The sequence below is a fragment of the Vipera berus genome, assembly GCF_964194415.1.
Source record: "Vipera berus genome assembly, chromosome: 1".
In the NCBI taxonomy this organism is placed as follows: Eukaryota; Metazoa; Chordata; class Lepidosauria; order Squamata; family Viperidae; genus Vipera; species Vipera berus.
In genome coordinates this window covers 243,596,048-243,610,616 of record NC_138202.1, presented here as the reverse complement: position 1 = coordinate 243,610,616, position 14,569 = coordinate 243,596,048, and the positions used below count along the sequence as shown (strand labels likewise).

Below are 14,569 nucleotides of genomic sequence, written 5' to 3'. Positions count from 1 at the left end.
GGGATTGTTGGGAGTTGTGATCCAATGGCACATAAGGTAAAGGTAAAGGTTCCCCCGCACATGCGTGCTAGTCGTTTCCAACTCTAGGAGCCGGTGCTCATCTCCGTTTCAAAGCCGAAGAGCCAGCGCTTGTCTGAGGACGTCTCCGTGGTCATGTGGCCGGCATAACTAGACGCCAAAGGCATGCTGTTACCTTCCCACCATAGTGGTCCCTATTTTTCTACTTGCATTTTTTACGTGCTTTCGAACTGCTAGGTTGGCAGAAGCTGGGACGAGTAACAGGCGCTCACTCTGTGACGCGGCACTCAGGATTCGACCCGCCAAACTGCCGACCTTCTGATCGACAAGCTCATAATTCCCTGTTTCTGAGTCTTCAAAATTTGTCAGCTTAATATAGTCATGAAAATTTAAAATACAGTAAGAGTTATATATTCTGATTCCAGCAGAAGGGTTCCTTCTATGAATATGAGGGTTTGGGACAACAATAGATGAAACAGCACTAGGGTGGCAGAGATCACTGACACTGAAAGCTCCCTTTCTTTTTAGAGTGACATTGTTCCACTGGACAATATTTTTCCAACTGAAGACACAGTGGAAAAGAAGCAGCTGTTTAGTAGTCTCCAAGCTCTCCATTGGATATATCACATGACCTTAAATATAAAGAAATATTGTTTACATGTTAATTGAAAATTAAGATGATGCATTGAATTTTATGCAAGCATTAAAACAGAAGCTAGTATTTTCTTCTAATCAATTTTCAAATAAATAAATGTTTTTATTCAGATATCACAATCCTTATGTTTCAAATCCAGGTGGGTTTTAAAACATTTAAAAAAAACACTTTAGTTTTTTGTTTTTGGTGTGCAATCTTTTTTTCTTTTTTTGCCAGAAGACCTGTCGAAGACCTGTTAATAGTTAAGGGGAATAATTGTGATCATAAAGCAATTAGCACTTTGGAAGAGCTAGAACCAAGCAGATGAATTATTCCCAATTTAGACTACTGTATTTCACCTGTAGAAATGGCAGAAACATCGTAAGGACATAAATATACATGAAATGTCTATACATGTCTGCATACACATTTAATAAAATAGAACTAGGAGATTTAACTTTCTATTCAAGCTTAAGATTTGTACATTAGATACAATTCTGTAAGAATCTTCAACTCTTAAGAAATAGGTAAGGATAATGAAACCTAGTAAATTTATGCAAATTTATTAATTGCAAATATAATGTTATTGGCAATCTGAATTATCTAAATGCAAATTTTCCATTTATTTTAACTCTGAATTGTACCCACAGACCTAGCAGGTAACAGTTAAAAAAAACCCCAAAATATTTGTGCCAAGACCAGAATTTACTCTCTCATATTTCTTTTTCTGCTAAGCGTTTTGCTTGTCTGAAACTTTGTTCCCGTAAGCTTGGTACAAAAATTACATTTACTGCAGTCATTGCCATAACATTTTACTTGTACACAAGGGCTATCTATGTGCTTTTGATCCTGAAGATAAATCAAAATATAAACTATGTATGTCAACAGAAGAGAATATTGGTAACTCAGAGTTGAATTGTGGAATCTGTGTTGTCCTCTGAGCTTGTTTTCTTGCAGATGTTTCATTATCTAATGAGGAGTGAATATATACAGTTTTGCTCTTTAGTGACTTTCATTAGCCTTTCAGACAAACAGAAATATGATGCCCAAATGAAACCGAATTAACACTACTTATCAGCAGGCTGAGTGAATATCTCTGTATGATTCAGAGCAACTGAACCAATATCAAAATAAGGATTAATTCCAGGAATATCATTGGAACTGCTTTATTTTAAAAACAAGACAAATGGTTTCAAATCAGTTAATTTACACAAAGATGCATGACACTTCAAATCCATTTGTTCTTTAACATTGTCTAGGGGCTGTCTAAGTCCATGGGAAACAAAGTCCAACATCTGGAATAAGAAACATTCTTTTCCTGATTTTGTAGCAAAACCTGTTTTTATTGACTTCAATGAAATTGTATTTTTCTGAGCAATAGATTTATTGGGTATTACCTGAAGTCACTGACACTCACCCATTGTAGAAAAACAACTCAAGTCTTTAATAAACAAATAGTTTTTAAAAAGCATGTCAAGGGATTGTAAAAATTTTTGCTAACACACATGCTTTTTTATCTTCAAACAAATAAGAGAATTATGAGTCATGAAGTAATTTTCAATTCCTAGCAACCATATAGATTTTTCATGTATAATTTTTATTGAAAAATTTTACATAGATAACAGATAAATATGAAAATATATACAGAAAAGTTAAATATAAAAGTAAAAAGGGAATAAAGAAAAAAACTAAAGAAGCAACTTCTGATTTTCTTTGCAGCAGTTACAAATACTGTAAAGTTATTATCCCTCTTCCATCTTTCATATCACATTATAGAGATTCCTTCTGTCCCATATCCAATTAGCAAACCCCAAACTCACCATTTCACCTTCAGTATTTCTCCATTATTGGGCAAACATAGATTTTTATCCATGATGATCTGTCCCTAACCTGGTCTTTTATGTCTTTCAAAGCTGCACTCAGTGCCATTATAATTAAATCCATCCATCTTTCTGCTGGCCATCCTCTTCTCACTTTTTCCACTTTTTCCAGCATTGGAATCTTCTCCACAGTTAGGTCTTCACTTAATATGAACCAAGCATGCTAATTTGAGCCCGAATCATAGAAAAGGTACTGTATTTCAGTACCAAAAAGTTTTGTTAGAGCATTCCAAAGAATTCAGAATTGTCTTGTCATTTTCCATTTATGAATTCGGTCTCTCTTATGCATATACAAAATACCAATAAGAGGAATCACTGCTATGTTCCCCTGGTTTGGGGATATGATGAAAAATGGTGGGCTTAGGAGCCTTCATATGCAAAATCAATTTCCAGATGCTGCTTGCCTACCTCACCTCATATATTTGACATATGGAGCAGCTTGTTCTCCACTACAGAGAGACATTTCCTTTTCTGTGTTCAGAATTATTTATCTTGGCGAAAGAGAACAGACTGTCCCATAGCACCTCTGGAATAATGCTTTATACAGACTTCTGGTCATCTGGCATAATAAAATACACTATTGAACATGTTCACTCTTTTTATTGAAAGAATGAATAGGAATCCCATGATTTTCCCACATTAACAATCAAAAGTCTGTCTTACCAATGAACCAGCATATACAGCTTTGTCAGAAAACTCCATACTAATGTTGTCTGAAGCACATTGTAAAAATCTGGATAGCTGATACGGTAATCTACTTAGAAAGTTACACTAGGAGCACGCACAGTGATGAAATGTGGTCTCAGATTCAAAGCGTACATTCTAAATTAAACTAGAATTCATCTGTTTTAAGTGGTACTTTTAATAAAATTAAGGAGTTTTCCAAACCATTTTAAATCTGATTTCTTATATTGAGACAGATCCTTTCGGTCACACAACTAGGAAGCCATGATTAAGATTGATTTATCTGACCATAATACTTTCTGAAGCTACAAAAATATATAACCTAAATACTGGATTAATCATGTCTGGAGTAGAACAGCCCTGTGTAGTGTTGTGCTTAAGATGCTGGATTAAGAGCAAAAGGTCCAAGGTTATTTAGCTTATTATTCTTTCTCAGCCAACCTCCCTCTAAGGGTGTTCAGGGAGGAAATAGGACAGAGCATTACGTACACTGACTTCAGCTCATAGATGAAAAGAGGATATAAATCAAATAAAGACTATACAAGCAATGAATGATACTAATTACCTCCCTCAGTAAGCCAAATTTGCTTATCTTTCTGCCTTACTATTATAAATGAAATACCATCAATGTTGTACTAGTGTCAGCAAAAAGAGTGAGGATGATAATAATAATAATAATAATAATAATAATAATAATAATAATAATAATAATAATAATAATAATAATAATAATAATAATAATAATAAAGTTGACCAAAGCCACATTCTGTGGATATAGCTGTACCCTTAAAGTAGCCAAGCTTTTTTTTTTTACAAAGTAGTGGATATATTGTAACAGGAGTTGCAATTCAAAATCACAATTAATATTCAGCCTTGAGCAGCATTCAAAGTATCCTCCACACAACCAAGTAGTCAACTAAGAATTAAGATGTCATTGTAGAATGACTTTTGTCAGTCCTCAAAAATAGGTTGGGCCAATAGCCACCAAAGCTATTGATCATAAAAAGCAAAAAGAAATATTTTGTCTTTAAAGATAATTCAGTTTATGCCTACATATTATTTGGTATTCAGAAATTTTGGAAAACTCATGCTATATCTTTTACAAAACTTGGCTGGATTTTGAATATTTTTTTTATTAGGACAAATATGTTTTCTACACTCAGCTTTTAAAATAACTTTCACACTTTAAGAAATATTTTAATTTTATTATATTTACTTATTCCTGATTTTATTTTTAGTTTGATTCTGTAAACAGCTGTAGAATCCATTTGGATAATGTCTTTCTTCTTAAAGAAGCAACGGTGTAGTTTCTTTACCTGTGAACTGCCATAGCACTACACGCTCTTGAAATGGAAAATCCATAGTTGTCAAAAGTTCCAGTTTTAATCAGAACTGTTTTGCCAATCTACCTTATGTTGGAGCACCTAGAAGGCACCTGGGAAAAGGGTTGTGGGTCTTTCAGTTGTGGTTATTATCAACCTTTTCAGGGAGACCAGGTGAAAAACTAGCACAAGGATTTAAGAAATTAGTAACAGGATCTTAAAAGCCTTGCAAGTTTCTCCCTGTTCCATATTATATTAAACAAAATTAAGGCAGGGTTATTTTGAGTTCCCTTCTCTCCTTATTTCTGGACTGTTGAATATCTTACCCACATCCCTCCTTACTGGCTCACTCCTTTCTTTCCCCCTTAATGGCTCTCTTATTTATATCAGCTCTGAATTCCTTTACAGGTATAAAGGTTCAAAACATGTATATATATATATATACACACACATACTGAGAAGCAGCTCTGACGAGAGATCGATGGGTCGTTAAGGTGCTTCCAAGTAAAAAAGGCAGGATGCAGAGATGCAGTCATTATGAAGCTTTATTCATCGATAGATTATATAGAAAGAGCTATATGGCATGGAAGCATCCATGCTTGTATGATAGAGAATGCATGCAAGAGAGAAAGTAGAAATGAGAAGCAGAACAAAGAAGCAGCCCCTGAGCAGAGGTATTTATGGGGGGTCTCGGCCCCTCCCTAGCCATAAAACTCTCTCGCCAATGGGGCTGCTGCAGGGGAGCAAAGAAGCCTCTTTGCTCCATCTGATGACCTATTTGGGGAACTGCCATGGCTGGCACAAAACATGTAACACATACTGTGTATACCTCAATCAATCAGTCAGCCATATCACTGCAACCTTCCATCTTTAAAAGAGATTGAAGGAATAACCAAGAGTACAGATTAAACTTCAGGATCAGACCAGAAGCATTCCTGGGAACTTTAATTTATTCTAGTGGGGTGAAATAATTATAAGTACATTTCCCCCCCAAAAAGAAGTCCTACCGATTCCCCAAGGAAACGTAAAACACTTGGCTTCAACTTGTTTTTTCCCAAGTAGCCAATATCAACATCACCATCCATTAGGGAAATTTAACACACAAAATGGGTGGATGACTACAGATATTCCTTGACTTACAACTATTCATTCAGTGATTGTTCCAAGTTACAACGGCACTGAAAAAAGCGAGTTATGACTATCACCATGGTTACGTGATCAACATTTGGACAGTTGGCCACTGGTTCATATTTATGATGGTTGCAATGTTCAGGGGTCACATAAAATCACTTTTTGCAACCTTCTGACAAGCAAAGTCATTGGGGAAGCCAGATTCATTTAACAACCGTGTTACTAGCTTAATAACTGCAGTGATTCACTTAATAACTGTGGCAAGAAAGATTGTAAAATGGGGCAAAACTCACTTAACAACTGTCTCTGCAACAGAAACGTTGGGCCCGATTGTGGCCGTAAATCTAGGACTTACCGGTATGTATAATTTTTCTTGAGCGCCATCCTGCCTCTTTCTTCTATTTGGCTTGTTTTTGAGACAATAGGTGCTGATTGGGGAACGGACAAAAAAAAGGGTGTGGGGAGAGTAAAATATAGGCATAGCGCCATCAGTTCGTTATCGTTTTTTCACTTTAGCACCTCTCCCCTAGGCCTAATGTACTGTACATACAGTATCTGAGGCAGCTGCCTGCTTAAACTGCAGGGTGTGCATCAATAGTAATATTAAAAGGAAAAGCCTTTTCTTAGCACCTTTATCACTGCGATGTGGTAAAAGCCCAATGCTGCCCTACCCTACAAGGATTTCAAGCGGGACATTCTAAGGCAGGGTTCTCCAACCTTGGCAACTTTAAGACTTGTGGACTTCAACTCCCAGAATTCCTCAGCCAGCAAAGCTGGCTGAGGAATTCTGGGAGTTGAAGTCCACAAGTCTTAAAGTTGCCACGCTTGAGGACACCTGTTCTAAGGTATGTAACAACTGGGACTATTTTTAAAACGAGAAAGGAAGATATGCTCCAAAGTAATTTTCTCGCTGCGAAGCAGTACAATATGGATCAGGGTCATGAAAGGAAAAGGGCGAACTCCAGGGTACTCGAAGAGGAGGACACGGGCAGGGCGGCGAAGAAGCGCGTCAGGGCGGCATGAGCCTGGTGCTCCTCGTAAACCAGGTACGGATCACCCCGCTCAGCTCTTTCAGGAGCTCCGACGACTCGTCATTGTACTCGGCCACCCACTGCTTCCATTCGTCCAAATGCATCTCTATTCCTATGATCTGCTCCCCGCACCTCAGGTCCTATGCGGTTGCCAGTTAAAACAGTATCAGTTTCGCGCCCGCTCCAAAACAGCCGCGAAGGCTTTTGCTAAAGGGAAATTCCAATTCTTGCCGCTCAAAATTCTTACGCTGTAGGAGTCTGACTCGGTCTGTCCTTCCCGCCCTTTGCGAGATAAGACACCCACCTCACACTCCTTGGGAAACATAATTTTTCTTCTTGCTTATGGAGATCCTTAATCATCCAGGTCAAGATGATCCCAAAGTTGCTTTTTCCAAAAGGCAACTGGATTTTTCTTGGTTTCTCCCCCCCCGCCCCCTTGAAAACGTATCGCTTTTCATCCAAAAAGTTTTTTCAGTTCTGCAGCTGTAGTGAGAACTGAAGAAGCTTCTTGGATGAGAAGCGAAACGCTTTCAAGGGGAAAAAACCCAAGAAAGTCAAGTTGTCTTTTGAAAAAGTGCCTTTGGGGTGATCTTTGTTCCTTTGCTGCATCGCAGTTAATGCCTCACTCCGGAATGTACTACGCCTTCCTTTGCTTTTCCCTCCCTTTACTTTTTGTACCCAGCTTATTCGTTCAACTCACACAAGTTATGTGGAGCAAATACGGCTGCTAAGTTCTTTCTCCTTGTAGGAAATGTGTTTCAGGTAGGAGCAGCTGTGTGTAGTGTGGTAAGGTGCTATGGCACCTTGTGAGAATTTGCTGCATGCTTCAGTAAGGAGTGTCTCATGATTTAATTTCAAACTACCAAGGATAGAAAATCTGGAAAGTTCCACAGGCTAAAAGATCATTTTGAGTAGAATCAAAATGTAGGTTAAACATGAGAGGGGAAGGAAAAATAAAAATAAAGTAAAATATGTAAATATATACAAAGATTTGAATATTTATTTATAAATGTATATTTATATTCATTTATAAATATATATTTATAAATATTCTTTTAGAAGTTTAAAAACTAAATTCTGCCAAGCTTTACTTTTACTAGTGATGGACTATCATATGTCATATGACGGGGAGGAATCGAGTGGTCTTGAGAGTATTATCTGGACTGAGTTTGATCCTGTGACTCCCGAGGAGGTGGACGGGATTATGGGGAGGCTGAGCTCTACCACCTGTTTATTGGACCCGTGCCCTTCCTGGCTGGTTTATTCAGCTCGGGAGGAGACACAAGGCTGGTTCCAGGCAGTGATATCTGCTTCTTTGAGCGAGGATGTCTTTCCCGTCACCTTGAAGGAAGCGGTGGTGAGACCCCTTCTCAAGAAGCCTGGCCTGGATCCAGCTATTTTGAATAACTATCGTCCAGTCTCCAATATTCGCTTTTTAGTGTAGGTTGTTGAGAGTGTGGTGGCGCATCAGCTTCCTCTGTTCCTGGAGGAAACTGATTATCTTGACCCGTACCAATCGGGTTTCAGGCCTGGGTACAGCACGGAGACGGCATTGGTCGTGCTGATGAATGATCTGTGGCGGGCTCGGGACAGGGGTTGTTCCTCTGTCCTAGTCCTATTAGATCTCTCAGCGGCTTTTGATACCATCGACCATGGTATCCTGTTGCGACGTCTCAGGGGGTGTTGTGACTCAGGGCCAGCCTGTGGGTCCGACAGCCGGCTCCGATGTATCGGAGGACTCAGATGTGGGGGAGGAGGGAAACGAACCGGCTGATGATGATTTGGAGGCTTTGCAGAGTCCTCAGCCGGGGACCTCTTCTCAGCTGTGTGAGCCCGAGAGTGCGGAGGATGATGACCCACAGCTGGCCCTGTTCAAGGACGCCCGACGCAGGAGGCAGACGAGCAGGGACAAACAAAGAAAGACTATGGGACTCCTCGGGAGGAGGCACAGGGAGACCACGCCCTGAGCTCTCTATAAAAGAAGTGTTTGGGGAGGGGCTGGTTGCTGAAAGCAACTTTTCCGCTTGAGAAGACAAGCTCTTGTGTTTTTGTTAACTGCGTAATTAAATCTTGGCAGAAGCCTTTTAGCCTTGGACGCTTTCCAGACTCTTCTTTTAATTAGGGGTTGTGAGAAGAGGGCTGGTTCAGAACAGTTTGCTTTCAGCCACCCACCCCTTAATACTACGATGGAGCAGCTTCTTGCCGAGAATGCCCAGCTCAACCAGCAACTCACCTTGCTGGCCACTCAGGTGGCACAACTGCAGGCTCAGGTACATGCTGCCCCCCCACCCAGGAGGAAATGTCAGATAGCTATGCCGGATAAATTTGCTGGTAAACCAGAACTGTTTCCTGCCTTCCTGGGACAATGCCAGCTTTATATCAGCGTGAGAGCAGCTGATTTCCCCACTGACCGAGATAAGGTGGGATTCGTGTTGAGCCTTCTGTCGGGAGATGCAGCTCGTTGGGGCACGCCTCTGTTGGCACAGCCTAGCCCTTTGTTGGATAACTTTGGGGGGTTTTGTGACCATATGCGCCTCATGTACGAGGACCCGATTAAGGCGCAGACCGCCACCCGACGTCTGAAAGCTTTGAGGCAGGGTCTGCGCCCCCTACAGGCCTATATCAGCGATTTCCGGCTGCTTAGCCAGGATTCCGCCTGGAATGAGGCTGCGCTCGTGGATGCCTTTCAGGATGGCTTGTCAGAGGAGATGTTGGATGAGCTGGCCCGCGTGGACATTCCCTCAGACCTGAATGGGCTGATCCATCTTTGTCTGCGGATCGATGCCCGGCTGCAGCAGCGTAAGAGTCGCCGTGCCACCCCACAGACCCCTGCCGCCCCTGTTGTGCGTGAGCCCCCAGTCCAGAGGGAGGAGCCAATGGAGCTGGGTGCCGCCAGGTCCCGTCTATCGGTGACGGAAATGGACAGACGACGATCGGAGGGGTTGTGTTTTTACTGTGGGGACCCTGGACATTTGGCTGCTTCTTGCCCGAAGAAGCGTCAGCGGGCGTCAGTGACCAAGCCGGCCCTGAGAAAGTCCCCTGCTTTGCTATCGGGAAACGGCCCGAGCCCGATCTAGACGGTGTGAAAGATCGGGCGACCCACAACGATCACGCCGAGCGACGCCGTTCCGACGGTGCCTGTGAACCTCCACGGCATTTGATTTTGGAGGCACGACTGATCCTTCCTGGCAAGCCAGAGGGGATTCCGGTCCATGCCTTAATTGACTCTGGGGCTACCACTAACTTTATGGATTCGGCCTTTGTGGCCAAATGGGCTGTTCCCCAGTGTCCGGTGGATCCGCCCATGCTTGTGGAGACCATCGATGGTCGAGTGCTCCTGTCCGGGCCTATCACGGCCGCCACGCAACCCGTGTGTATGGCCATCAGTACCCATGTGGAGGCCATTCAGTTTTACGTCACTTCGGATCTGCACTTCCCCGTGGTCTTGGGACTGGCGTGGCTCCGGGCGCATGATCCACAGATCTATTGGTCTCAGAACTTGGTCACCTTCCCAAGTTTGCAGTGCGTGGACCACACCCGCCATATCTGTGCCGGCCAGGTGGAGGGTTCCTCAGGGGTTTCCTTGCCTCCCGTACTGTCCGACTTTGCTGACGTGTTCAGTGAGTCAGAGGCGGACCAATTACCCCCGCACAGGCCCTACGACTGCTCCATTGACCTAGTCCCTGATGCGCCTCTCCCAGTGGGGCGTTTGTACTCCATGTCGGAGCCCGAGTTGGCTGCATTGCGGGACTTCCTGACAAAGAACTTGGCTCGTGGATTCATTCGGCCCTCGTCCTCGCCAGTGTCTGCGCCCGTGCTCTTCGTCAAAAAGAAGTCGGGCGAGTTACGACTTTGCTGTGACTACCGGAAACTCAACGCCATCACGGTGCGTAACCGCTACCCGCTGCCCCTCATCCCCGAGCTCTTGGACCGACTCCGGGAGGCTAAGATCTTCACGAAACTGGACCTGCGTGGAGCTTACAACCTCGTCAGGGTTCGGCCGGGTGATGAGTGGAAGACGGCGTTTGGTACTCGCTATGGACATTTCGAGTACACGGTGATGCCGTTTGGCCTGACCAACGCCCCCGCTGTGTTTCAGCATTTTATGAACGACATCTTTCGGGATCTGTTGGACCAGTTTGTTGTGATTTACCTGGACGACATCCTGATTTACTCCCCGTCGCGTGAAGCGCATCATCAGCATCTCCGTCAGGTCCTGCAGCGCCTCCGGAAACATCGGCTGTTTGCCAAGTTGGAGAAGTGCCAGTTCTACCAGGTGACCATTGATTTCTTGGGCCACCGCATTTCTCCTGAGGGCATCGCCATGGATCCAAGTAAAGTTGAGTCGTTGCAGAGTTGGCAACCCCCGCGTCGCGTGAAGGATGTTCAGCGACTTCTTGGATTTGCCAACTACTATCGGACATTCATCCCTGGCTTTGCTGCCTTGACAGCCCCCCTCACCCGGCTCCTGCAGAAGAAGACTCGGTTCCAGTGGAACGCCCCCGAACAACAGGCGTTCCAAGCTTTGAAGGACGCCTTCATGAAGGAGCCCATCTTGAAGCATCCTGACCCGCAACGGCCGTTTGTCGTGGAGGCGGATGCCTCCGACATTGCCATTGGGGCCGTGTTACTCCAGGCAGCGACGCCCAACGGTACCCTTTTCCCTTGCGCGTATCACTCTCGGAAATTGAATCCCTCGGAGCGCAACTATACCATCTGGGAGAAGGAGCTGCTGGCCATCAAGGCGGCGTTCGAGGCTTGGAGGCATCATCTGGAGGGGGCGCGGCATCAAATCGAGGTCCGGACGGACCACAAGAATCTGGAAAGCCTGCAGACCGCTCGGAATTTGAACCAACGCCAGATCTGGTGGTCCCTCTTCTTTGCGAGGTTTGACTTCCGGGTGCGGTACATACCAAGCGGGCACAACCAGAGAGCGGATGCTCTGTCCAGGAAGCCCGAGTACACCCGAGTGGAAGACAAGCTTCCGCCCAGGACAGTGATCCCCGTCGAGTCTTTTGCTGCGGTACGGGAGCCGGTGGATATACGGGCTCGGATCCGGGAGGCGCAGCAGCAGGAGGCGTGGGTGGCTCAGCGGAAGGAAGAGGTGGGACCAGATTCGCCTTGGTCGGTCACGGATGGACTCCTGTATTATCGTGACCGGCTCTATGTTCCAGGAGGGCCACTCAGGGGACTCGTCCTCAGCCAATGTCATGATAACCCGGCTGCGGGGCATTTTGGCCTGTTCAAGACTCTGAACCTGGTCTCCCGTACTTTCTGGTGGCCCCGAGTCCGACACGATGTCCAGTCTTATGTCACCTCCTGCGTCCCATGCAGGCAGGCCAAGTCAGCGACAGGGGCCCCGCCTGGTTTATTGCAGCCTTTGCCAACGCCCAAGAGACCCTGGGGGGCTGTGTCCATGGACTTTCTGACGGATCTACCCCCATCCTCCGGCTTCACGACAGTGTTTGTGGTGGTGGACATGTTGACCAAGATGGCGCACTTCATCCCCTGTCGCGGCTTACCGTCAGCTCGCGCCACTAGTCGCATGTTCATCCAACAGGTGTTCCGGCTGCACGGCCTTCCCGATAGAGTCGTCTCCGATAGGGGGGCCCAGTTTACAGCCCGCTTCTGGCAGGAGTTGATGCGGGCGTTGGACATTAAGGTTTGCCTCTCGTCCGCGCATCATCCTCAGACCGACGGGGGTACCGAGAAGGTCATCGGCATTTTAGAGCAGTATCTGCGCTGCTACGTTAACCTGCAGCAGGACAATTGGGTGGACTACTTGGCCATAGCCGAGTTTGCCTTTAACAACTCGCAGCACACCTCCACGCAGATGACACCGTTCTTGGCCAACGTGGGTTATCACCCCCGGTTTTTTCCCCTTTCTCCCGTGGACTCACCGGAGCCGGCAGCGAACGAATTCATGGCGGAGTTACAGGCAATCCATCGGTTGGTGCGACGGCAGCTGGAGAAGGCCAAGGCCGACTACAAGAGGTTCGCCGATCGGTCGAGAAGGGATACGCCTCCACTATCGGTGGGGGATCGGGTCTGGCTGTCCACCAGGAACCTGCCATCCACTCGGCCGGCGAGGAAGCTGGACCACCGTTACCTTGGACCGTTCCCAGTCGAGGCCGCCATCAACCCGGTCGCCTATCGTTTAACTCTGCCACGTTCCCTGCGCGTGCACCCCGTCTTCCATCGGTCCTTGCTGGTCCCCGAACGACCGGCCTGTCCACTTCGCCAGGCGGAACCTCCACCATCAGGAACTCGTGATGGAGACAGCACCCCCGAGTACGAGGTCGCCAGCATCAGGGATTCCCGCTGGCTGAAAGGTCGCTTCCAGTACCTGATCGAGTGGAAAGGGTACGGGCCGGAGGACTTCACATGGGAAGACGCGACCGCCGTTCATGCCCCTGCGTTGGTGACTGCTTTTCACGAACAGTTCCCATCCCGACCGCATCCGGATCGGCAGACCCGGGGGAAGGGCCCTGCGGTGCGGGATAGTGTTGTGACTCAGGGCCAGCCTGTGGGTCCGACAGCCGGCTCCGATGTATCGGAGGACTCAGATGTGGGGGAGGAGGGAAACGAACCGGCTGATGATGATTTGGAGGCTTTGCAGAGTCCTCAGCCGGGGACCTCTTCTCAGCTGTGTGAGCCCGAGAGTGCGGAGGATGATGACCCACAGCTGGCCCTGTTCAAGGACGCCCGACGCAGGAGGCAGACGAGCAGGGACAAACAAAGAAAGACTATGGGACTCCTCGGGAGGAGGCACAGGGAGACCACGCCCTGAGCTCTCTATAAAAGAAGTGTTTGGGGAGGGGCTGGTTGCTGAAAGCAACTTTTCCGCTTGAGAAGACAAGCTCTTGTGTTTTTGTTAACTGCGTAATTAAATCTTGGCAGAAGCCTTTTAGCCTTGGACGCTTTCCAGACTCTTCTTTTAATTAGGGGTTGTGAGAAGAGGGCTGGTTCAGAACAGGGGGCTGGGAGTGGGGGGCACTGTTTTGCGGTGGTTCTCCTCCTACCTCTTGGCCTGTTCGCAGTCGGTGTTGACGGGAGGGCAGAGGTCCGCCCCGAGGTCTTGTTTGTGGAGTTCCTCAGGGGTCGGTCCTCTCTCCCCTCCTGTTCAATATCTATATGAAGCCGCTGGGTGAGATCATTCGTGGTTTTGGGGTGGGGTATCATCACTATGCCGATGATACCCAACTTTTTCTTTCCACCCCAAACCAACTCAGTGATGCCCTCGACGTGATGTCCCGTTGCCTGGAGGCGGTTCGGGTTTGGATGGGGAGAAACAGGCTCCGACTCAATCCTGCCAAGACTGAGTGGCTGTCCGTACAGGCATCTCAAGTGAACCATTCTATTCCATCTTTAATGATGGGGGGTGAGGTGTTACCCCCCGTCGATAGGGCTCGCAACTTGGGTGTTCTCCTGGACTCGCGGCTCAGCCTTGAAGATCATATAGGAGCTGTGACCAGGGGGGCTTTTGCCCAGGTTCGCCTGGTACGCCAGTTGCGGCCCTATCTGGACCGAGATACCTTGCGCAGTCACTTATGCGCTCGTGACCTCCCGGTTAGACTACTGCAATGCTCTCTACATGGGGCTGCCTTTGAGGACCACTCGGAGGCTCCAACTGGTGCAGAATGCAGCTGCGCGAGTTGTGATGGGGGCTTCCCGATACTCCCATATAACACCTGTGCTCCGCGAGCTGCATTGGCTTCCTGTTGCCCTCCGGGTGAGATTCAAGGTGCTGGTGATGACCTACAAAGCCCTAAATGGCTTGGGTCCAGGATATCTGAGGGAACACCTGCTGCCGGCATCAAGTTCCCTTCGTCCTGTGCGCTCCCACAGGGAGGGCCTTCTCAGGGTGCC

At 46.5% G+C, this 14,569-nt stretch overlaps 1 protein-coding gene across 1 annotated transcript in view; it reads right to left on the bottom strand.

Annotated features, from left to right (window-relative positions):
• Positions 1-720: 720 nt before the first annotated feature.
• PM20D2 (peptidase M20 domain containing 2) overlaps positions 721-14,569 on the bottom strand; it is a 41,183-nt gene continuing 27,334 nt past the window's right edge. Inside the window, exon 8 of the mRNA XM_081328681.1 lies at positions 721-905. The gene's annotated coding sequence lies outside the window, so the exon portion shown is untranslated. The remainder of the gene's footprint in view (positions 906-14,569) is intronic.